General features: G+C 43.2%; 1 protein-coding gene across 2 annotated transcripts in view; it reads left to right on the forward strand.

Moving 5' to 3' along the window:
* The first annotated feature begins 15,139 nt into the window (after positions 1-15,139).
* Positions 15,140-26,240, forward strand: part of SYNPO (synaptopodin) — a 124,885-nt gene continuing 113,784 nt past the window's right edge. Inside the window, exons 1-2 of one of the 2 annotated variants that reach the window (XM_044281137.1) lie at positions 15,161-15,208; positions 16,748-16,880. The gene's annotated coding sequence lies outside the window, so the exon portion shown is untranslated. Of the gene's footprint in view, positions 15,209-16,747; positions 16,881-26,240 lie in introns of both variants that reach the window. The other variant, XM_044281138.1, reaches the window with a different exon arrangement.

Raw genomic sequence — 26,240 nt, forward strand, 5'->3', positions numbered from 1 at the left:
GAGAATTCAGTAGCTTAGGATTTGTCCACATCTACGTGAAGCATTTTGTTCTGATTTGTCATATGAGCAGAAAAATGGAATGCAAGTCGAAGATGAATCCATCACATGCCATACACTTACAGTGCCTAATGGACCCTATTAACTATGTCTGCCTTACAAAGAAGAAATGGGTCTCCACAGCAAAAATGTATTGAGCTCCACATGATTTGGCCTGGTTTTACCACCCAGGACACTTGGTTCCCTTACATGCCCTTTCAATGACTCTTGGGTATATTTCATTCTGAGGAATCTTGCACAGGTACTCGCCACTCCATAGTTAAAGAGGTTTTTCAGGTGGGAAATGGTGATAACCTGTCCTCAGGGTAGTTCATCAATATCCTATCATATCTGATCAGTGGTTTGAAAAGGTCATGTTGCTCCAGTGAGCGTTGTAGCTTCTTTACAGCATACTAAGCACAGCTGCATTTATTGTATATCAGCTGTGCTCAGCATTGCAGCTCAGGCCCATTCGCTTGAATTGTACTAAGCTGCGCCTAGGCCATATGACCAATGAATGTGACATCATTGGCCTAGGAAGAGGACATGGAGTTTACTGGAGCAGGGCAGCCTCTTCAAACAGCTGATCTGTGGGGCTCCAGAAGTCATACCCCCACTGGTCAGATATTGATGAGCTATCGTAAGGAAACTCCTTTAAATGGATGGGACCAAACAGGGCTAGGTTCCCTCTCTTCAAGGACATCATACCAGATGAATACATATGCCCTGTTATAGCAGTCCTCTGTGCCCACTGCCATTCAGCTATATGAGACGGGCACAGGAGCCTCTTCTACCATGGTGCTGCTCTTCGGGATCTGGTGGCATTGGACCTCCTGGGACTTCTCTGTACTCTTAAAGAAGGCCTAGCCACCAGAATCAAGTGCATCCTCCATGCTGCAGGCCACGGCCTGATCTCTGTGGGATAATCTTCCCCAGTCGATAGTTGGTCACTTTAGGGAATTTATGGCAACTTCCCCCAGGGGAGGGTGCCTGAGCAATCAATATATCTAGACTGCTAGTCCCTGCATAAGGTGTGCTATTCTCTTTGTCCATGTACTGTCCTCTGCTAGTTTACTGACCTTCTGATGCCTGATCTGACCTCTGTCTGATTACTGTTTTCACCCTTTGCTACCATCCCTGACCTTGGACTTGTTTCTCAGATCTGCACAAACTCTGCCTAGCCTGACCTCTGACTGTTACTAACTATGAGTATTGCCTGATCCCTCGGTGCTTTGCACCTGTCTTTCTGATCCGCATGGGTCAACTCTCACCCATATTTGGACTTTTCAAAGAGGTAGCAGCCTGGTGGCTCCCCTACAGCGAAGTCCAGATCCCTATACATGCTCTTGATTTAGAGTTTTCTTCTGATGTCTCAAATGTATGGTAAAAACAGTAAACTTACATTTCTTACAGTACAGTCCATGTGTTAGATGTAACTCATCTAACAAATTATAGTCCTTCTTTAGCATGTGGGAGTTTAACACAGTTTCCATTTTAAACCTTTAAATTGAGTTATTTTTACATGGCAGGGATATAAAATCACACCCCACACTATCCCAGTCACTTCCTTATCCAATGCTGTACTTGTTTAACTTGCAATAAATACTCTCCAGCAAACCTGCTTCCAGTGGAAAAAGAATAAATTTGATGGGCTCGACAGACTCTAAAAAAAATGTAACTTAATGTTTTGATTAAGAGTTGGAAGAGACTTCTGTTTATAGGACTAATTAGCCAGGGGAATAGTATGGTCTGGTTTATGCTTTCGGGTCTATGTTTGTATGTTGGTTGGGGTTCTAGTCTGTGTTCTTTTATGTCAGTATAAAGTAGTTACAGTGCTGTGATCTGGTTTGTTCTTTGCATGCCAGATTCTTCTGAAGTTAGAAAATTAAAGACCTGGAAATGCCATGATGTTAATGCATTCATTAAACAGTAGCAAAAATACACAGAATATCTATGTTGACAAAGTATAGAAAGAGAACTTGTATAGTGATGACCTATGCCTTTTAGTGCACGTGACGTGACCATATTATGTACGGGTGCTAAGTGGTATGGAGCTGTCATGTGACATTTGTATTTCATATAGATTACAGAAAATAAATCTTGCTATGTTTTGAATACTGAATTATACAAGTATTCTCCCCTAGGAGCATTTTTCTCTGGGAAGAATACCTCTCTTTTACATTGGCTGCTTCACTCACCCTTCTTCTCCTCCACTGGTCGACCCAGATTTAAGGGCCTTCCCCTGCTCCCTTGTGGTGGTTACGGCTGCCATGGTCACCTATGTTTTCTCTCCAGTAGTCTGCAACCTGATTTTTGTCGATAAGATGTCCTTCCTAGTCCCGCATTGTCCACCTGGCTCCTAAAAGGACAACACACCCTTTTTTTAAAATAACCTGGCCTCATAGCACATTCTATCTTCACAAAGATGAGGGGAACAAACGTTCATTTGTTTCATTGTTTTGCATGGCAACCATGCTGTCTGCAGTCTCTGAGGATTGGTCATCAATATTAAAAACCTAGGAAACTGCCTCAAGAGGCTGAATGCTTCTGTCATAATTGTGGGGCAAATACAATAACTTGCTTCACCTATATTTTTCTGTCACTATTCTTGAACCTATCTTCTGAAATCCTTATCAATGGGTTTTACCACCTTGGGAATATTTTTGCTGGCAACTGAAGGTCACAATATTCAGGTATTTCCAAATGTATCAAAATGTGGTCAAGAGAAGAACATGGTTCATTGTCTGGATGAGTTTCAATAAATCATAGTTTTTGTAGCTGAAATAGCCAAGGCATGTAAAAATAGAGGAATCTGTAATAGTTGTGCCAGCCAAATGATGACCTAACACAAACTGAATTCTCCAGCAACTGCACTTTCATGGTTGAACACCCAAATGTCCTGAGCTGGCTTGATTCCCTCAAACCTTACTGCATCAGTGCCCCAAAGGATGCCTCATCTCCTCTTCCCGTCATCCCAGACCCAACTCCAGGTGCAGCAACACTTTCGAAAAATAAACTGGCCTCATGGCACATTCCACCTTCACAAAGACAGGGGGAACAAATGTTCATTTGTTACATTGCTTTTCACTTTTCCATACTGGCTGTAGTCTCATTCAGCTAACTGTGAAGCTGTTAATATTTGTGAGAGGAGTGTTAGCTGGGTTCCACTTCATTGAAAGTTTACCATTAATTAAATGTTGTGTGACAGAGCTAATTTATTGACAGACGCCCGTTAACAACACTGCAGCATAATAATGGCAGTTTCAGTGAAATAAACATTGCAGTTTATTAACAGAATGGAAAAATCCAGATGTGCATGGTATTCAAAAGTGAACACTCAGTGTAGGCGTTCTGTGCAGGCAATATGCTGAGCGGGGGCAGGCTGGTAAATTTCAGCCTAGGGGGCAAGCACACAGCACTGGCCTATGTTTAGCGGCCCATCCTTAACCTGTTAAACTCCGACTACTATATAAAGGCGGTAAAGGTAATGGGCTTTAAATAGTTAAAAGGCTGCGGCTGGTTGTGTTTTCATGTTGGGATTGCACACATGTGCAATCTAAGATATAGGACATGATTGAGTGTGTAGCAACAGCATGGTCATTAGAGGGACCATATTTAGGGTACTTTCACACTAGTGTTTTTCTTTTCCGGCACTGAGATCCGCCACAGGGGCTCAATACCGGAAAAGATTTAAAGTTTTATCCTCATGCATTCTATATAGAGAGAAATCAGTTTAGGATGCATCAGGATGTCTTCATTTCAGTCACTGAACGGCGTTTTGGACAGTTGCCGGAATTACATAGAAATGTATCAGTGCCGCATTAAAAATACTGCATTGCCGGATCTGTCCTTCCGGTCTGCACATGTGCAGACTGGTAAAAATGTGAAAAAAATATAACGGATCCGTTTCTCCGCATGACATGCGGAGAGACGGATCCGTTCTTGCAATGCATTTGTAAGACGGATCCGCATAGGGATCCGTCTACAAATGCTTTCAGTTTGCATGTAGGCTGTTCCGGCGACACAAGTGTGAAAGTAGCCTTACCAACTCCTGAGCAGAAGAGACTCCATTGACTATAATGGGGTCTGCTCAAGAAGCTGCTTCTTTACCGGACAGAAAAGTCTGACATGCAGAGTCTGTGACAATGTCGGGCCACGGGTGTGAATGGATAGTATTATATATCGAAGGATAGTATTAGAACCTAGATCACTGCATAAATACAGCACCAGAACCATGCTCATGCAAAAATACAGAACCAGAACCATTCTTATAACACAAATACAGCACTAGAACCTAGTTCACTGCATGAATACAGCACTAGAACCATGTTCATAACACAAATACAGGATCAGAACCATGCTCATAACACAAATACAGGATCAGAACCATGCTTATAACACAAATACAGCACCAGAACCATGCTTATAACACAAATACAGCACCAGAAACAAGCTTATAACACAAATACAGCACCAAAACCTAGTTCACTGCATGAATACAGCACCAAAACCATGCTCATAGCACAAATACAGGATCAGAACCATGCTTATAACACAAATACAGCACCAGAACCATTCTTATAATACAAATACAGCACCAGAACCTAGTTCACTGCATGAATACAGCACTATAACCATGCTCATAACACAAATACAGGATCAGAACCATGCTCATAACACAAATACAGGATCAGAACCATGCTTATAACACAAATACAGCACCAGAACCATGCTTATAACACAAATACAGCACCAGAAACAAGCTTATAACACAAATACAGCACCAAAACCTAGTTCACTGCATGAATACAGCACCAAAACCATGCTCATAGCACAAATACAGGATCAGAACCATGCTTATAACACAAATACAGCACCAGAACCATTCTTATAATACAAATACAGCACCAGAACCTAGTTCACTGCATGAATCCAGCACCAGAACCATGCTCATAGCACAAATACAGGATCAGAACCATGCTTATAACACAAATACAGGATCAGAACCATGCTTATAACACAAATACAGGATCAGAACCATGCTTATAACTCAAATACAGCACCAGAACCATGCTTATAACACAAATACAGCACCAGAAACAAGCTTATAACACAAATACAGCACCAGAACCTAGTTCACTGCATGAATACAGCACCAAAACCATGCTCATAGCACAAATACAGGATCAGAACCATGCTTATAACACAAATACAGCACCAGAACCATTCTTATAATACAAATACAGCACCAGAACCTAGTTCACTGCATGAATCCAGCACCAGAACCATGCTCATAGCACAAATACAGGATCAGAACCATGCTTATAACACAAATACAGGATCAGAACCATGCTTATAACACAAATACAGCACCAGAACCATGCTTATAACACAAATACAGCACCAGAAACAAGCTTATAACACAAATACAGCACCAGAACCTAGTTCACTGCATGAATACAGCACCAAAACCATGCTCATAGCACAAATACAGGATCAGAACCATGCTCATAACACAAATACAGCACCAGAACCATGCTTATAACACAAATACAGCACCAGAACCATGCTTATAACACAAATACAGGATCAGAACCATGCTTATAACACAAATACAGGATCAGAACCATGCTTATAACACAAATACAGGATCAGAACCATGCTTATAACACAAATACAGGATCAGAACCATGCTTATAACACAAATACAGGATCAGAACCATGCTTATAACACAAATACAGGATCAGAACCATGCTTATAACACAAATACAGGATTAGAACCGTGCTTATAACACAAATACAGGATCACAACCATGCTTATAACACAAATACAGCACCAGAACCATGCTCATAACACAAATACAGGATCAGAACCATGCTTATAACACAAATACAGGATCAGAACCGTGCTTATAACACAAATACAGCACCAGAACCATGCTCATAACACAAATACAGGATCAGAACCGTGCTTATAACACAAATACAGCACCAGGACCATGCTCATAACACAAATACAGGATCAGAACCGTGCTTATAACACAAATACAGCACCAGGACCATGCTTATAACACAAATACACTGCATAAAAAACAACACCAGAACCTTGCTCAAAACACACACACAGCACCAGGGCCATTTTCACTACACTAAATGCCGCACCAGAAGCATGTGCAGTACATATATACAGTTGCAAGAAAAAGTATGTGAACCCTTTGGAATGATATGGATTTCTGCACAAATTGGTCATAAAATGTGATCTGATCTTCATCTAAGTCACAACAATAGACAATCACAGTCTGCTTAAACTAATAACACACAAAGAATTAAATGTTACCATGTTTTTATTGAACACACCATGTAAATATTCACAGTGCAGGTGGAAAAAGTATGTGAACCCTTGGATTTAATAACTGGTTGAACCTCCTTTGGCAGCAAAAACTTCAACCAAACGTTTCCTGTAGTTGCAGATCAGATGTGCACATTGGTCAGGAGTAATTCTTGACCATTCCTCTTTACAGAACTGTTTCAGTTTGGCAATATTCTTGGGATGTCTGGTGTGAATCGCTTTCTTGAGGTCATGTCACAGCATCTCAATCAGGTTGAGGTCAGGACTCTGACTAGGCCACTCCAGAAGGCGTATTTTCTTCTGTTTAAGCAATTCTGTTGTTGATTTACTTCTATGCTTTGGGTCGTTGTCCTGTTGCAGCACCCATTTTCTGTTGCGCTTTAGCTGGTGGACAGGTGGCCTTAAATGGGTATTTTCAACACGCCGTTTCATACTTACCTGCTCCCGGCGCGCTGTCCACTTCCTGGTTTCGTCACTCGGCAGGGGACGGGCTCCATCTTAATTAAAGTCTTCTCCCAGCCGGGCCGTGTGCTGGACTGGTGACTTTTTCCTGGCAATTATACTATATTGGCCAGAAAGAAATTACCATAGTGCATGCTTGGCCTCGGCATGCGCTTTCTGGACTGCACGCGACCGGCCAGGAGAAGAGAAGTCGTCTGCGCAAGCGCGGCCACCGCAATTCCTGAGAAGAGCGGTGGCCGTAACCAGGGGAGACGCAAGACAACAGTCAGGTAAGTATATGTTTATTTTCTTCTAAGGGGTGGGAATTAGTTATTTATATATATTTAGAAAAATGATCACTGTTAAATCATTAACAGATTTAACAGTGATCATTAAGATGAGAATACCCCTTTAAGTTCTCCTGCAAAATGTCTTGATAAACTTGGGAATTCATTTTTCCTTCGATGATAGCAATCCGTCCAGGCCCTGACGCAGCAAAGCAGCCCCAAACCATGATGCCCCCACCACCATACTTCACAGTTGGCATGAGGTTTTGATGTTGGTGTGATGTGCCTCTTTTTCTCCACACATAGTGTTGTGTGTTTCTTCCATACAACTCAACTTTGGTTTCATCTGTCCACAGAATATTTTGCCAGTACTGCTTCGGAACATCCAGGTGCTCTTGTGCAAACTGTAAACGTGCAGCAATGTTTTTTTTAGACAGCAGTGGCTTCTTCTGTGGTATCCTCCCAGTAAATCCATTCTTGTTTAGTGTTTTACGTATCGTAGATTCGCTAACAGGGATGTTAGCATATGCCAGAGACTTGTGTAAGTCTTTAGCTGACACTCTAGGATTCTTCTTCACCTCATTGAGCAGTCTGCGCTGTGCTCTTGCAGTCATCTTTACAGGACGGCTGGACTTTCTCTATTTATAGACAATTTGTCTTACCATGGACTGATGAACAGCAAGACTTTTGGAGATACTTTTATAACCCTTTCCAGCTTTATGCAAGTCAACAATTCTAAATCGTAGGTCTTCTGAGAGCTCTTTTGTGTGATGCATCATTCACATCAGGCAATGCTTCTTGTGAAAAGCAAACCCAGAACTGGTGTGTGTTTTTTTTATAGGGCAGGGCAGCTGTAACCAACACCTCCAATCTCATCTCATTGATTGGACTCCAGTTGGCTGACACCTCACTCCAATTAGCTCTTGGAGATGTCATTAGTCGAGGGGTTCACATACTTTTTCCACCTGCACTGTGAATGTTTACATGGTGTGTTCAATAAAAACATGGTAACATTTAATTCTTTGTGTGTTATTAGTTTAAGCAGACTGATTGTCTATTGTTGTGACTTAGATGAAGATCAGATCACATTTTATGACCAATTTGTGCAGAAATCCATATCATTCCAAAGGGTTCTCATACTTTTTCTTGCAACTGTACATTACTAGATTTTCAATACAGATACAATATGAGTAGTCAGGTCAGCCCTTGTCACATAAGCTTTTATAGTGTGAAACTACAGCTCCCAGTATGGTCTCAACAATATTAAAGGTATGCTGGGAGTTGTTGTTTCACAAAACAGCATGCTACCACCCATCATCAGCTGTAGATCATCAAGGTGACTAAAGCATTCATCATACACAGTCAGTAACATAATAATCATTTCCATTTAGCGACTTACAGGTGACGTCTCCTCCTGAGTTCTTCTCGATCTGGTTCAGACCACCATGATGACATCTTCCAGCCATGACTCGTCTCTGTAGATTTTGCAGAAAAGATCTCTTCAGCTTCTCACTTTACCAACACATCGGCACCCGGCATACTAACTCAAACTCCTCTTACTGCCACATGCTGTGCCCTGAATATAATAGCAGCATTAGTGCCACACACAGGGCCCCCAATGGTAGTGTCACATACTCTGTGTCCTCTGTATATAGTGCCACATGCTCTGTGCCCTCTGTATATAGTGCCACATGCTCTGTGCCCTCTGTATATAGTGTCACATACTCTGTGCCCCCTGTATATAGTGCCACATGCTCTGTGCCCTCTGTATATAGTGCCACATGCTCTGTGCCCTCTGTGTATGGTGCCACACATTCTGTGTCCTCTGTATATAGTGCCACATGCTCTGTGCCCTCTGTATATAGTGCTACATGCTCTGTGCCCTCTGTATATAGTGCCACACACTCTGTGCCCTCTGTATATAGTGCCACATGCTCTGTATCCTCTGTATATAGTGCCACATGCTGTGTCCTCTGTTTGTAGTGCAACACATTCTGTGCCTTCTGTATATAGTGAAACACACAGTGCCCCTAATGCTAGTGCTACATGCTCTGTGACCCCTGTATATAGTCCGACATCCTTGGTGTCCCTTATAAATAGTGTCACTTATATGCATCCCTTTTATGTATAGTACCTCTTGTATGTGACCCCTTTATGTATAGTGCCCCTTTTATGTATAGTGCCCCTTATTTGCCTCCTTTATGTATAGTGCCTCTTATATGTGCCCCCTGTATGTATAGTGCCTCTTATATGTGCCCCCTTTATGTATAGTGCCTCTTGTATGTGCCCCCTGTATGTATAGTGCCTCTTATATGTGCCCCCTTTATGTATAGTGCCTCTTGTATGTGCCCCCTGTATGTATAGTTCCTCATATATGTACCCCCTTTATGTATAGTGCTTCTTGTATGTGCCCCCATTATGTATAGTGCCTCTTGTATGTACCCCCTTCATGTATAGTGCCTCTTGTATGTGCCCCCTGTATGTATAGTGCCTCTTATATGTGCCCCTCAATACAGTGTACAAAAATCACACACTGTATAATAATACTCGGCAGAAGCTAGAATGGAGTAGGTAATAAAAGGTGTGATGCCACAGGTCACATGTTGCTGATGGTCACATGGTAAGAGGTATAATAGATGCAGTGGCTATATATAGTATATACAGCAGTGTACTGATACCGTATGTTAGGTACGAGGCATAAATCACACCTCGTATCTCACAAATCAGTACACTGCTGTATATACCATATATCTGTACACAGTGCATCTATTATATCTCATACCTCACATATCAGTACACTGCTGTATATTATATATATATCTGTACACACTGCATTTAGTATACCATATAATATATGCAGTGTGTACAGATATATAGTATATACAGCAGTGTACTGATATGTGAGGTATGAGGAATAATAGATGCACTATGTACAGACATACAGTATATACAGCAATGTATTGATACGTCAGGTATAATGTACTGTCCAGATGTAGCAGACTAAGGGCTCATTCACACGACCGTATATTTTTTCTGTTTACGTTCCGGTTTTTTTGCGGACCGTATGCGGAACCATTCATTTCAATGGTTCCCAAAAAAAAACCTGAAGTTATTCCGTGTGCATTCCGTTTCCGTATTTTCCATATTTCCACAATACTGGACAGTACTGTTCTATGAAGGGCCAGCTGTTTCGTTCCGCAAAATACGGAATACACATGGATGTCATCCGTATTTTTTGCGGATCCGTTTTTTGCAGACCGCAAAATACATACAGTCATGTGAATGAGCCCTTAGGGGTCATGCACATGGCTGTAGCCATTTTTGTGGTCCACAAATCGTGGATATCAGCTGAGAGCCTGCCACCCTTTTTTTTCACTCCTTCAGAAATCTGCTATCCTTGTCCGCAAAATGGATAATAAGACATTTTCTATTTTTTACGGGGCTACAGAACAGACTTACAGATGCAGGTGCAATGAGCAGGACACTGGTACAACGGCCAATGATGCAGTGGGTCAGGCTATGTATATATATATTTATTAGTAGTTCGTGACGCCAATTGCAGCTTGCGCAGGTACTGTAGCAGGGCCCTTTAAAATGTTATAGCTCACATACCAGGTGAGGAATGCCAGAGGGGGATAATGTCTCTGCATAGCAGATATGGTAGTGTCAACGGTGTCTCCTTCCTTCGTACGGATGGACTCCTGGATCCTGGCTCACTTGTAATAAAATGAGTGTTGTTAATAGGAGTAACTGAGGAACTTTGGTAGCAGTAAATGAGATCCAGACGGGCGATATAATACAACTCGTCTTTACTGAATGGCAGCTTTAAATCGATACAAGTTACAGCAATAGTTTTGGGTCCCAGCAGGTATAGGAAATGTATGGCAGGGATCAATATCTCTTCTGCAGCTATACTATGAGCCTGGAGAATCTGGCAGGTATTTATCTTCTGCTCTGTCTGTCTTCTGCTTGTAATGGGCCTGACTAGCTGAAGAGGAATTTGGCTTCTTCTGGACTCTGGATATGTACTCACAGCTTGGCTCACAGGGTATGCTTCTTCCTGGAAGCTGGAGATGGCTGCTTGCTTGTCAACCAGCTGAGGCTGATGGCTCAGGTTGGGAATGGAGATCTTTGGCCTCAGCCGAGGCTTGATCCTGTCTTGGGATCCCTGTTTCTGGGAGCTCCTACTAACACAGCCTACCCCAAGCGGGGGTAGCTGGTACACTACTTAACTTTCTTCTCCTCCCCATGAGACAGGACATGGGACCAGCCCACTTCTGCTCACAGAGGAGGGGGAGCTAAAACTGGAATGAACTATTCCAGTCTAGCAATACTAAACTGGCTAAGGTCTGCTGAACACATTGCTGCCACCTGCTGGTGTACAGGGAAATTACAGCATAATATAAAACAGGCCTAGAAATACAATAAATGACATTAATGACAATATGATTATATAGACGGACAATGAAATTACACTAAACATGTTGTAGCAGGGAAAGAGAGTTTAGTAACATACTTCGGGATGTTACACAGACATCACATGGCACATGCATCTTTTGCTGCTCCATTTAAGTGAATGGTCTGCATCCGACCCACAAGAAAAATGAGGATAAGATGATAAAAAAAAAACACGGTCGTGTGCATAGGCCCTTAACAGTCACAGTCATAACATGTTAACTAGATGTGATAACTCACCAAGTGTGACTGTTAACAGTGCTTCATCTGTACAAAAGATGTAGTGGGTACAGATATATCAGTGCACTTCTGTATATGTTATATATCTGTACACACTTCATCTATTATATCTTGTATCTGACATATCAGTACACTGTGTGTATACTATGTATCAGGTAAGATGCACTATGTACAGATATATAGTATATACAAAAGTGTACATAATTATTAATGGAAGGACATTATAATAATACTATGCTCACTATCTGTCCACTCCTAAGTCCTGACCAAATAACCTATATTTTACTTTTATGCCCAAGCAGTCCATTGCCCCCAAAATTACTGGATGAGCATCTGTCCATAATTAAGTGTCTATTAATAAAAGTGACCCAGGTGGCCAGGGCCCAGACCAGAGCAGAGTAAGGCTACTTTCACACTAGCGTTCGATCGGATCCGTTCTGAACGGATCCGATCATATTAATGCAGACGGAGGCTCCGTTCAGAACGGATCCGTCTGCATTAAAATGGCAAAAAAAAGCTAAGTGTGAAAATAGCCTCGGACGGATCCGTCCAGACTTTCAATGTAAAGTCAATGGGGGACGGATCCGCTTGAAGATTGAGCCATATTGTGGCATCTTCAAACGGATCCGTCCCCATTGACTTACATTGTAAGTCTGGACGGATCCGCACGCCTCCGCACGGCCAGGCGGACACCCGAACTCTGCAAGCAGCGTTCAGCTGTCCGCCTGTCCGTGCGGAGGCGAGCGGAGCGGAGGCTGAACGCCGCCAGACTGATGCAGTCTGAGCGGATCCGCTCCATTCAGACTGCATCAGGGCTGGACGGCTGCGTTCGGGTCCGCTCGTGAGCCCCTTCAAACGGAGCTCACGAGCGGACACCCGAACGCTAGTGTGAAAGCAGCCTAAGGCCTCTCCACTCCAGTCATGCTCTCATTAATGGCGGCACTGGCGGGCAGCATGATTTAGTTCTCTATTACTGAGTGCTGCTGAACAGCTGTAGTGGCGCCATTTCTTCTTGCTGGAGTGATGCGCCCTGTGCGGTGGCACACCCCAAAGGCCGGCCTTGCTAGCATCTGCCCCCCTGCCCCCTCAGTCAAGCTCGCCCCTGACTCTGAGCTGTTTGTAGGATTCAGTATCAAGATGAAAGTGTGCATGTCGTCACTAAGAGAGATCTCAAATTAGGACTAAGTCATCTCTTCTAACTCCCTCCGGGCTTCCCCATACACATACACGTTTGGCTTGGCCACACGTGGATGTGTATTCTATGAGGAGAGTGGAGAAATTCTGGAGGTGGCTAATCTCTGGGGAGAACAAAAAGATTGGATGAAAATATTAATTAGCCATATACTTGTCTCCCCAGACATCATCTGTCAGGGTAGGGTTGGGAGCTCCCCACACAAATTAGTGCATCCGATGAGCCTGCAGCTCTCAGCGGGTTCGGTCAACAAAAATCTAATGTGTATGGCCAGTATTAGGCCCTTCTAAATCAGTTTCATTGGTTATTTCTTTGCCATTTTTCCTGCTGAAATACTTTACTCATGTCAATGCCCTTTCTTCTTGCTAGGTGCTGGTATGCGGGTGACAGAATAGACTGGATTTCTTAAAGAGCCTCTGTCAGCATGATCAACCCTTTTAAACCAGGCATACTGCCCTGTACGTTTGTTTATGCTGATTAGAATGGTGCTTACCTTTTGTCTGTATGTTAAACATCTGCAGCGATATCTGTGTTTTTATTCATATGCAAATGAGCATATTGAAGCACCAGGGGGTGGGGCTGAATCCTTGGAGCACTGTTTTTATAACACCCCTGTGCTCTGCACACTCTTCCCTCCCCTTGATTGATAGGGCTAGACATCATCATACTGAGGTCAGAGCTGTGTCATAGCATGTATATATCATATGCACTGCTTAGTATAGCCTTGTCATGTTGATAATATAGGTTTTCTATGCTTAGAAAGCTAATACATATTACTGGTTTATTCACAGGCACACTATATGATTATAAAGACACAGTAATATCTTTCTAAGTAAAGAAAACCTTTTATTAATTGATGAAGAAAAAATATAACTGAAGAAGAAAATGTAGAATTCTCCCCAGGGATATCTTCATGCAATGCTGACCACATACCTCTAGGCTATACCCTTATTATATTGAGAACAACCCCAGTTAAAGAAATGTAATTACATAGTATGCTGCGACCTGGTACACAAAATGTTTTAAATGTGCATGTCCATCTACAGAGCCGATAACACATGCTCAGTCATTCTACCCACTGCCAGGATTCTGCATAGTAAGCCTCTGTTTACTGCAGAAGTTTTCTGTCCTGCTTGTCAGAGAAGGAGTAGAGCCTCTGCAGTATCATAGCAGTTATAGCTAAGGCTACTTTCACACTAGCGTTGTTTGAATCCGGCGTTCAATTCCGACACCGGAACTGCCCGCCGGATCCGGAAAAACGTGTGAAAACTGATTACATTTGAATCCTGATCAGGCTTTCGATTACAATGGAAAAATGCATTGGAAAAAACGGATCCGCCATTTATGGACTTTAACTTTTTTTTTCTATTTTTCGGGTTTAACATGCAAAAGCCGGATCTGTTTTGACTGAACACATGGCGTTAATGCAAGTCAATGGGAAAAAAGCCTGATCAGGCGTTCAGTCAAAGTGTTCAGGATTTTTGGCCGGAGGTAAAAATACTGCATGCTACGGTTTTCTGAAAAGCCTGATCAAAAAGACTGAACAGAAGACATCCTGATGCATCCTGAGGGACGGACTCTCCATTCAGAAGGCATTAGGATAAAACAAATCAGTTCTTTTCCGGATTTGAGCCCCTAGGACGGAACTCAGCGCCGGAAAAGAAAAACGCTAGTGTGAAAGTACCCTAAGAAAACTCATTCTGCAGTGGAAGTAAGAGTGGACTATATTGGCAGCTGCCAGAGGGGGAAGGACACTGATTCTGTCTAGAGGCCACCCCCAGCAGCACAGATTACCAGTAGCACTAAGTAAAGCAAAAAGTGATAAAAATGTATCTTTTTATGACTTTAAAAACAGCTTTTTTGTTCTGGGATGGATAACCAAATCACAGTCATACATGTCAATCCTAAATTATATATTTGCTGCTTCTGCTCCCAGGAGTTTGTAATCTGAGCAGTATAAAAGCTCAGGTTACAAGATTACGCAGTTACATAATTCATGCCATGGCTGATAAGGCACAATGCCCTGTTCCCTCATGGATCTGTTATTATGGTGTCTGCCTGTGACGCCCTATGACCCATAGCAGTAACAGGGAGCAGAGTCCTCCCCTACAGCTGTGATTGCACTGGCAGTGTCAGCGCTGGTTACAATGCACTGGGTGTGGAAGCTGTGTGCAATTACTTTCTCTTTTGGACTACAAGTGTCTACCGTAAGTAATGTTTTTGCTTGAAATAGCAGCCTGTATTACCTTCAGGGCGCTGTTATCATTATTACCACTTTAATGATATTAAGCAATCTCATAAATAGCAATGCCAGGTACCTTTGATAAAATGCAGTATGGCAATGAATGTCGCAATATAGGGCGCAGAGCCGGTAGCGCTGATAACCGATTGATCTGTTAGGGCGGCATGCATCCTGTCAAAGCAGTGCTGACACAATCACAGTGCCTACTATGCCATGCTGTATAGACAGAATACAGACTGCCTGCACTTCTGTGGCTGCTACTTCACATGGAGGATTTGGCACGGGCAAGTCCACCACATGAAAGCCGCGGACCCATTCAAGGTTTAGCCCATGTCCTTTCTTGCTGCCGTGGTGGCTATAAGCTGCAGCATAGCCTTCCATTGAAAACAATGGGAAGCAGAATCAGCGTTGCTGCTGGCGGCTTTTTGGCACAGATTCTGCGCCAAATTCTGAATGTCAAAACCTGATGTGAACAGGGCCTAAGGCTAAGTACACGTTTCATTTTGGCAATTCCAATACAGAAAAAATAAGTATATGGGCAGGTTGCCATATACATTGCATAGGGGCAGATGCTAGCTTCTGTATTGGTTTATGAGGTTACATTCACAGCACTGTAGGAATATTAGAAATTGTCCCACAGAACATATGCCCAGATGTATATATACCTATCTGTATGCCAGAGTCTACCATTAAAAAAGTGAGGTGCGGTATAGCTTTTTTTATACAGTTGAAAATACGTAATTTATTTACTTATTTTATGCACTTATATAGCGCTACTATATTCTGCAGCAATATATAGACATTAGCATCCAACTGTCCCCAATGGGGCTCACAATCTATGGTCCCTATCAGTATGTCTTTGGAGTGTGGGAGGAACCAGAAGTACCTGGAAGAAACTCATGCAAACACGGGGAGAACATACAAACTCCATGCAGATGTTGTCTTTGGTCGTTTTTTCAAACCTAGGACCTCAGCGCTGCAATCGGGTAAAATTACATTTTCAATATTGTTGTGGCTGCAGGATGAGGACACATCCTGGCCAAATGTCATAGAAGTCTGTGGATGTGTTGATGTATATGTCGGGAGATTTCTGTATAGTTTCCAATGACAATGCTTGAAGCAGTATAGGATGCCTTGCCTACTTGCCCCAAATTTGCTTGTGTTGCCAGGAGGCCTTAAAATGCTCCTTGTGACCGATTTCCAGCGGACTCCACTCGTTAGGTCCAGAGACCCTCCTTATGGATGTGACTACAAAGCTGGAGCATCACTTTAAAGCTTTTAGAAGGAGAAGTTTTTTGCTGAACAATTCTAGCAAGACTTGTGGCACATCTTGGTAGACGTCTGAATATTATTCCCCCCGTCATCGCCCATATTGTACTTCTACACTCCAGTCTGTAGCAGCCTAATGCATTCAATATGTATGAAATATACCATATGCTGGGGTTTGCAGACAATAGGTGCTCTGTTAAATAAACTCCCCTCTCCACACCCCTTCTCTCCTCAGTGCTCCTTCTCCCTGCCTTCTTCCTGAGCTTTGGGCTGCTGAGTGACACAGGGAGAGTGTGTGTCTGCAGGAGCTGCCCTACACTTCATTGTGGATAGGTGGATGCAGGGACACTGGGTGCCTTGTAGAGAAGGTAAGGTCCTGGCCAGGGATGGGGCATGGGGGGTGACTGACAACATGGGGGGGGGTCTTGGAATGTGCACAAAAGTTACACTGCATTAGTGTGTGATGTATCAGACATATATCAGAACTATTACTGAACTATTCCTTGTGTGCACTGTGATACCGCCATATAGGTGTACATATAATACATTATATATATATATATATATATATATATATATAGTATATAGATCGCTAGATATCTCTAAATATTGTATAACTTACTTTCTACTAACCTTATTGTGGTTGGAGTGAACTCCTATCTCTCTATAGGATGGAGCCCAGTGGTGCAGCTGTTTTTTCAGGGTTTTATTGCTAGTAATTGTAATAGGGTTACAGGTGTTCTCATGTCTTGGGGTTTCTTTATGTGTGCCCAATGAATGAATGAAATGCCTATTCATGCATGTTTTCAATGCATCTTTATGCGTTTAGACAGATTCAGCTATTTACTTTGTATCTAGATGCAGATATAGCAGTGCTGAATTAGGTTGTTTCAATTCATTGGGTCTCCATTGTTTGTACATAAGTACTGTAATTACAGGGTTAAGATAACATGGTAAAGTGCACTTGAAGACCCAACCATAGATCATAAAATCGCAATCAATTGTGCAGATTAGCAAACTCAGCAGGGAATTATAGATTACAGTATAGAGCACAGTATGTACCTGTATAGCCATCAGATACCTGTATACAGCTCTATAGTTAGAGAGGAGATAACCCCAGGTACTGAGTGCTAGGGGAGGGCACCAACCATCAGATACATGTATACAGCTCTATAGTTAGAGAGGAGATAACCCCAGGTACTGAGTGCTAGGGGAGGGCACCAACCATCAGATACATGTATACAGCTCTATAGTTAGAGAGGAGATAACCCCAGGTACTGAGTGCTAGGGGAGGGCACCAACCATCAGATACATGTATACAGCTCTATAGTTAGAGAGGAGATAACCCCAGGTACTGAGTGCTAGGGGAGGGCACCAACCATCAGATACCTGTATACAGCTCTATAGTTAGAGAGGAGATAACCCCAGGTACTGAGTGCTAGGGGAGGGCACCAACCATCAGATACATGTATACAGCTCTATAGTTAGAGAGGAGATAACCCCAGGTACTGAGTGCTAGGGGAGGGCACCAACCATCAGATACATGTATACAGCTCTATAGTTAGAGAGGAGATAACCCCAGGTACTGAGTGCTAGGGGAGAGCACCAACAAGGCACTCTACCCTAGAGTGGAACGGCAAACTGAATCTTTGACGTGTAGCCACCATACTACATGTGTATACTGTATATATGACCTGCTGGATCCTAGAAGCCAGTGCATCTTGAAATAATTTGTTGCTGGTGCTTTTCTTTTTGGGTTACTCTCCATTGATGCTTCTTAGAGATGTGTAACTGGTTCCTCAAACCTAGAGTACTTGTACACCCATTCAGGATTTCCATCAGGAGTTCTCTCAGCTCAACCCCCATAATAACAGAAACGTTGACAGACAGCCAACTGATCCCATTATAAGTCAACTGGGTCTATTGGTCACCCCTAGGATCTACTGTGTTGTACCCAGCACAGTAGGATGTCTTCTATTAGGAATGGAAACCATAGTGCACATGTGAATAGAGCCATACAAGGGCTCCACCACTTACAGCACTACTCACAAGAACATCACCTTCACCACTGTAGATGTTGCAGTTTGTTGCATGAGAAGTTTATCTCCGGTGACTTATCTTGAGAAATACATTTTTATTATGTCAGAGACTGAGATAGAAGGCCAGGTGATAAACATGTAGTGAGTTCCCTTTGTATGTGTGTTATTTCTATACACCTCCTTATCTCAGTGTTCTCAGTGCTGTCACGTGAGAAGGAGGTCTATCTACAGGTTCCATGATGGATCACAAGTTCATTCATTTCCTTCTCATGCTCTCAGTCTAAGGCCTCATGCACACGACCGTTGTTTGTTTCTGCGTCCGTTCCGACGATTTTAGCGTTTCTGATGCGGACCAATTCATTTCTATGGAGCCGTTGAACATGCAGATAGTCCACCATCTGTTATCCACGTCCGTGGTTCCAGTCCGTCAAAAAAATAAAACCTGTCCTATTCTTGTCCGCGAAAAAATGGTTTGCGGACCCATTCAAGTCAATGGGACTGCCAAAAATGCAATGCACAACCGTCTGTCATCCGCATCTGCTTTTTTTACCTTCCTTTTTTTTGGGCAGTCCGCCCACAAAAACGGAGGACACACGGAAACATAATGGGAAAAAAAATGGCAACGGACAACGGATCCCCAATTTGCGGAACGGAAAAAACAACGGTCGTGTGCATGAGGCCTAAGGTGGACATTAAATAGCTGTTGGCTGAATAATTGGATGGTCAACAGATTGAAAGTGACCGTGCATTTACATGCAGCGATATCCTTCACTGTATGAGGACGAAGGTTCGCTATAGCGATCCCTTGTCCTCATACAGAATCAAGGTTTCTGAGCAGCAGATCGCTGCCCAGAAGCCATGATCGGTGATGCCTGCACTACCAACAGGATCACCCAATGAATAAGCTTTTCGCTTGTTCATCAGCGGCACATTTAGACGGCCAGATGATCGGGATGTGCTGCCGACAAACACGGAAACTATGGGGACAAGTCATCGTACTGACGATCATTTATCCCCATATGCCCTTCAATGATTGCTGCATGTGTATGCCGCTAACACGGAGGTTCCTATGAACGTTCGCTCCCAGTCATTGCCTGCTCTATCATACTTACCAACCTTGCATTTGGTAAATTCGGGACACCCCATGAAGGCCCATTTATGGGTAGAGCTTACATAAGGCACACCTATTTTCAGCCAGGTACAGCCCACATTTGCAGGGACTGCCTCTGAAAATTTGGGAATGCTCCTGCAAACTTGGGATTGTTGGCAACTATGCCATAATAGCCCATGTAAAAGGACCTTACTCCTCAGATGAGACGATTCAACCTTGTTTTCCATCGCAGACATGAAGGGACAGCCTGGCAGCTCCTGTGCATATTAAGCTCCATTCACATGACCGTATTTTTGGTCTGCATCTGATCCGCATTTTTTGCAGATGGGATGCTGACCCATTCATTTCAATACGCATCCGTATGTCCGTTTCACAGCCCCTCAAAATATAAAAAATGTTCTATTCTTGTCCATCTTGTGGAGAATAGGCATTGTTACAATGGATGCAATGGAAAAAACGGACGTCAGTCGTAATTTTATGTGAACCGCAAATTCAGATGGTCGTGTGATGTACCCTAAATTGTCAGTAAATTCTGATGAAATGGATATAAATATAATATAAAAGACTTTGGTGAGATTAAAGAGGCATCCCATCTCAGGATGGCCCCCTCCCCAACCTGTGGCTGCCAGAAGTAGTCTTAACTGAAGAAATAACAGGGCAAACTAATACGTGGTTTACGTGTTACCCATACAAGTGAATCAGTGTTAGGGAAACAGCATAGCACATTTACTACCCCGACTTATGGCTCATACAGGTTGGAGTAGGTCAGGAAGAGGGTATCCTAAGACAGTAATACCCCTTTAAGTAAATTAAATGTATGTTTTTGATATATACTACTTTAGTAGTTGTTACTTTTATATAGGCTTTCTGTTTTAGTGTTAATAAAGCTTATTGAAAGAAGCACTTTGCAAGTACTTGGGTCCTCATCTATCAGGAGAACAACTGGCCTTGTTTCCTATAGCAACCAATCACAGTGCAGCTTTCATTTTCCCAGCAGTTTAAGAAATATAAGCTGAGCTCTGAATGGTTGCTTTGGGAAACAAGGTTTGTTCAGCTCCACCCTTTGGGTTTCATAGGTGGGAACTGTCATGGAGAACATTTACTTGTTGTTCATAGCAACCAAGCTAGAAGAATGAAAACTGAACTGTGTATAAGACCCTAATAGAGGCCTGGACTATACATATCACTGCAGACCCAGATATTATCTCTCCTGGACCCAATCAGTGCAAACAGTGTATGACAAAGTGATTGGGCATAGAATATGAATTTCAGAAAGCTTTATTTAGAATACACCAAACAACCTAGAACTGCAGCACAGTCCAGGCAAATTCAGGACAGTTGCCAATTATTACTGATCTACGTGTTTAGAGAGTATACGCCCTAAATATATAATTGCGCACCCACATGTTCAGTGTATTATATACACCTACCTTCATTAAGTTATTCGTGAATACTAAAGGACATGTAGAAACGTATTTATCGTCCACATTGTTGTATTGATTTTGATATGTTCCATTGTTTCACTTAGATTCTTCAGTTTATATATCATTTTAGACATGTAAATTTAATCGACACGGGTACAAGGGTGGACCAAAGGTGTCACCGAGGAAGATTCGTAAAACATGTGCCTCAGCTGCTGGGTGTCGTGGGTTCCACTGCACTGGTTTGTCTTTGCCCTCATGAAAGAGAACCTAGCAACTGCTCTAGCATGGATACTCATCGATCTCCTAAATAGGTTTGCCCACCCACGCACTTTAGAGAGGTTTTCTGGTCATAAATCACTCTTTACTTATGCCCCATAGCCTGTGCAGCGAGCCTCTGAGAAGCCGAGGCAGAGGATGGGAGCGGTAGTGGGCCTGATAAGCTGTTGTGTCATGGTGTACTCCCTCGCCGTCACTTCGTGGGGTTTGGTGCAATGAAGGAATCAGGTAGATATAAAAGAACAACAAATGGGTTTCTTTATTGAGTGCAAAGGTGCAGTCTCTGTTACCAGATAATGAGGTATGGTGGCTGGTTAGATGGCACTCAGATGTAAAATAACTGACAAAGTCTCTGTATTGTGATTCTTCTTTACTATGGCTATGAGGCTGGCACCTGTGACTGTAGATGTCCACTATGTAATACAGGCTTTCAGATTTACCTATCCAGCCCTGGGGGTGATCGATGTCTTAATTTGTTCTGTCCCACCTTGCAAAGACTTGGGTATGGTGTTGGGTGTCTTAACTGGTTATCCCCCACATTGCAGCAGTATCTGTAAAGCTATGCAGAAATACGGAAACTATGGATGCAGAAAGCAACTTCGAAGTGGCCCTTGGACCCTAACCCCTCCTGTCCCTCACAATGGAGATAGTTTTCTAGACCTAAGACCCTAAAGCGCAGGAGCTGATGGAACGTGCTCCCAAACTTCACACTAGCCTAGCTAGCCCTCTCTCCCTGTCAGGAAGTCAGACCAGCGAACACTTGTCAAGGTGGGGGGAATGGAGTAGTTAGCTCCATTCCCAGTGCCACTCATATGCCATCTGCTGGTGTAACAGTACGTGACATAGGTAAAACATCAGCATTCACAACAGGTAAAACAATAGGTACCTAAGGTATTGCACCCGCATCACCTGTTGAAATAGTCATTCTTACCTGCTGCTTGCTGCCCTGGTCCTGGCGCTGGCTCCCACTCATCAATCCTATCCAGTCTCTGCCTTGTTATCTTCCGGCTGGGAAGAGCCCATATGTGCTGTTTCAGCCAATTAATAGCTTCAACGGTGACTTGTCCTCAAACGGCACATCACTACTGAAGCTAGTCATTGCTGCAGCAATGCAGGTGACCATGTCCATATCTGGTGAAAGACAACACACTGGAAACTGGAAGAAACATGATCGGAGCGGCAGGGAGCAGATAAGCATGACTTTTTAGGTGGCAGATGATGACAGATGATGCAGGCTAGGTGGCATGAGTAAAAAGTGACCAGAAAACCACTTTAAGCTGGTACAGTTTAAGAGTATGGTCCATACAAGGTGGAATTCTTCTAGTCATGTCTGAAGCAAGGATTCCTACAGTTCTTGTTTTATGATTTTCAACTAGACTGCACAAGTCTCATAAGGGGTCACACATATGTATGGCATATCAAATAGTGTATGATCGCTTAGGGCTCTTTCACACGTGCAGATGCCGTGCGGGTAATCCGCTGTGTGAATGCCAAACCCCGCTCCGGACAGCAGAGACACGGAGCAATAACATGATTGATAATGCTCCGTGCCTCTCTGTGATCTTTTTACTACAAAATCACAGTGAGATAAAGTTGTCACCGTGATTTTGTAGTAAAAAGGTCACAGAGAGGCACAGAGCATTATCAATCATGTTAATGCTCCGGGTCTTTGCTGTCTGGAGCGGGTTTGGCATTCTTTCACACAGCGGATTCCACGCACGGGATCCTCTCATGTGAAAGAGCCTTTAAAGAGGTTATCCAAGGTCTAAAACATGACCCCAGTGTCTGAGCCCCTCATATAGATTATACTTACCCGGCTCCCTGTTGTGGCCTGCTATTAGCTGATCCAGCAGCCAACCCCTCCGCCGCCCGAATCACCAGATGTTTTGATCCGTGCGGCAGGGAGATGCAGCGACAGTCGTGCAGGGATCAGGAGCGATGCGTGTGCTTGGGGAAGTGGGGAAGTGTAATCTATATGAGGGGGCGGGCATGTTTTACACTTTGGATAACCCCTTTAATTTTGCCTTTTTTTACTAATAAATCTCACTTGATAGTGACTGAGCATGTTTGGCCAGCTACCTGCAGAGACATCTGCCAATCACACATTTATGGCATGGCAGGACAATGAAATAACTTTATTTAAGATAAATGGGATGTCACTGGGCTTTGTCTTAGAAAAGTAAATTAAAGGGTTTGTCTATTTAAAAAAAAACACTTTACATATACACTGTTATGGAATACTGAGTTAAAAGAGAGGGGGGTTCTCTCTTCAGGATCCACCTCTTTTGGCCAGAGAGAAGAGTGGTTACAAATAGCATCTTCACTTGAAGGACCTATCCTGTCCAGCATTACACAGTCACCCCATTGATTTGAATGAGCACTGGGTAATGCTTAATATTCCCCGTGGTGGTGCTGTAAGGAACTGAACACTTACTGACAGGTTTTCCCACAGATTATAGCAAGACCGATCTAACAACTAGGGATTGTCCAGAGTGGAGACCTCTTCCTTATGCACTGATACCTTAGGTGAACAGTGTTTTTTTCATCAGGTTTTCAGTTGGACTTGCCCACCAGTGTACCAGATGATCCTCCAGTGGGCCCAGACCCTGATGCAATTCTGGGCCAGAAAGTGCAGGAGGAAAAAAAAACATTTGGATCTGCCCTTGGAAACCATTATTTACCACAAGGATGTATTTCTTTGATTCAAAACCTATTAGACATTATTAATGATGTAGGGGTTGGGCCCCGAGAATAATTTTCTCTGGTGTGCCCAAAAAACCTCAGTCTGACGCTGGCCATTGGCAGGACTGTATATACAATTAGGCACCTGAGGGCATGCAGCGCAGTGTTTTTCCCACTTCCCTCTCCCTCTGACAACAGCATAACCTGGTCACATGGGTAGGGGAACGTGGTGCTTTGCTAATGGCTGATAACAGAGAGAATAAGAGAACTTCAGACACAACAGTAGTGATCACCGAGCAAGACCTGCTCTGAATCTGCTGCACTGCAAGAACTGAAGGACCTGTGATGATATCATCAGCACTGGAGAGAAGAAGTGGTGGTGAAGGACCTGTGATGATGTCATGTGACATGAGGGGGCAGAACTTTGTGTGGAGAAGAAGAAAGTGGAGAAGCAATGAACTCAGAATTAGAGCCAGATACATTTTGGGAGTTGTAGTTCACTCCTTTTATACCTCTTCCATGTAATGTCCTCTGATAGCACATAACAGACTGGACATGCTGGGAGTTGTAGTTCTCTCCTGTTATACCTCCTTCCTGTAATGGCTTCTGATATCACATAACAGTCTGGACATGCTGGGAGTTGTAGTTCTCTCGTCTTATACCTCCTCCCTGTAATTCCTCTGATAACACATAATAACATGCTGGACATGATGGGAGTTGTAGTTCTCCCTTATTATACCTCCTCCTTGTAATGTCCTCTGATATTACCTAATAATAGTCTGGACATGCTGGGAGTTGTAGTTCTCTCGTCTTATACCTCCTCCCTGTAATTCCTCTGATAACACATAATAACATGCTGGACATGATGGGAGTTGTAGTTCTCCCTTATTATACCTCCTCCTTGTAATGTCCTCTGATATTACCTAATAATAGTCTGGACATGCTGGGAGTTGTAGTTCTCTCTTCCTATATGACCTCTCTGTAATATTCAAATAGCAAACTCTTGGTGGGAGCGATGAAGGAAGTTAAATAACACAATCAGTCGCCAAGTTTAGTGAGTAAAACAATTATTTATGTTACTGATTTCTAGTTTAATTTGGCTGACTCTGGTATATAGATTATGGTTTCCATGCTATGCACTGTTCCGAGTATGATCCTTTTGGAGTATGTCCTCCTTTTGGGGTTATGAAAGTGGTCACCCTAACTGTTGTGCTGGGTGTTAGGCTGATTGGTGGAGCAGCAGTAAGCGGGAACTACTCCACCAATCCTCTCAGTCATACACACTCCAGCAGTTACTGACACCATCAGCGCCTCCAAGGAGGAAGCAGGAGCATTGTGACTACTGGCCCACCCGCCTGTGACGCATTTATCGTCACGCAAATTCCCAGAACACGAGGTACTGGTCTGCTGAAAATCCCCATTTGAATCACAAAACACCACTTCACGACCAGAAAAATTGGCAGTGTCAGCAACACGAACAGTGAGCCCAATTGTCTTCAAATCAACTGTGAATGCCACAAATTACCTGGACATCTTTGAATAGTTTTACAACAAACTAACACCAGAAAAGAAAGTGTCCTGCTTTTTCCAACAAGATGGGGCAACATGCTACACCTCACGGACCTCACTGGCACGGGTTCATGAACTGTTTACAGAGGAGCGAACTGTGAGTAAGGGGTTATGGCCACCACGTTCCCTAGACTTTTCTACATGCAATTTTTATCTGTGGGGAAATTTAAAACAGAAAGCGTCCGCTAACAATCCTCACAAACACTATCCGCAGCATCACAAGCATTATCAGCCAACATAATCCGACATCCCCATAGATGCATATGTAACACCCCAAAGTGGCATTACCACTTCTGCACCCTGCTACTGTCTTTATTGGTCTAACAAAACGTCATCTTATGCATTTTGTTCAGGTCCAATACACTGTGCATTTCTATTTTTTTTTTAACTGTTATGTTTAAATGTAATGTGACTGGTTCACCAGCAGGTGGCAGCATAAATGGCAACGCTCCAGTTCGATAGAGTAGAACCTTTCATTCCATTCTAGCCCCCCCCCCCTTCTGTGGGGAGTGGGTAAGTCCCACTTCCTGCAGGAAGGATGGGGACCAGTGAGAGTTAGTCTAGCTTATCCCCTGCTCGGGGAAGGTGTGCAGGGCACGTCTCTGCTGAACGTGCCCAAGCCAGCCA

This window comes from Bufo gargarizans, chromosome 2 (genome assembly GCF_014858855.1).
Source record: "Bufo gargarizans isolate SCDJY-AF-19 chromosome 2, ASM1485885v1, whole genome shotgun sequence".
NCBI lineage: Eukaryota > Metazoa > Chordata > Amphibia > Anura > Bufonidae > Bufo > Bufo gargarizans.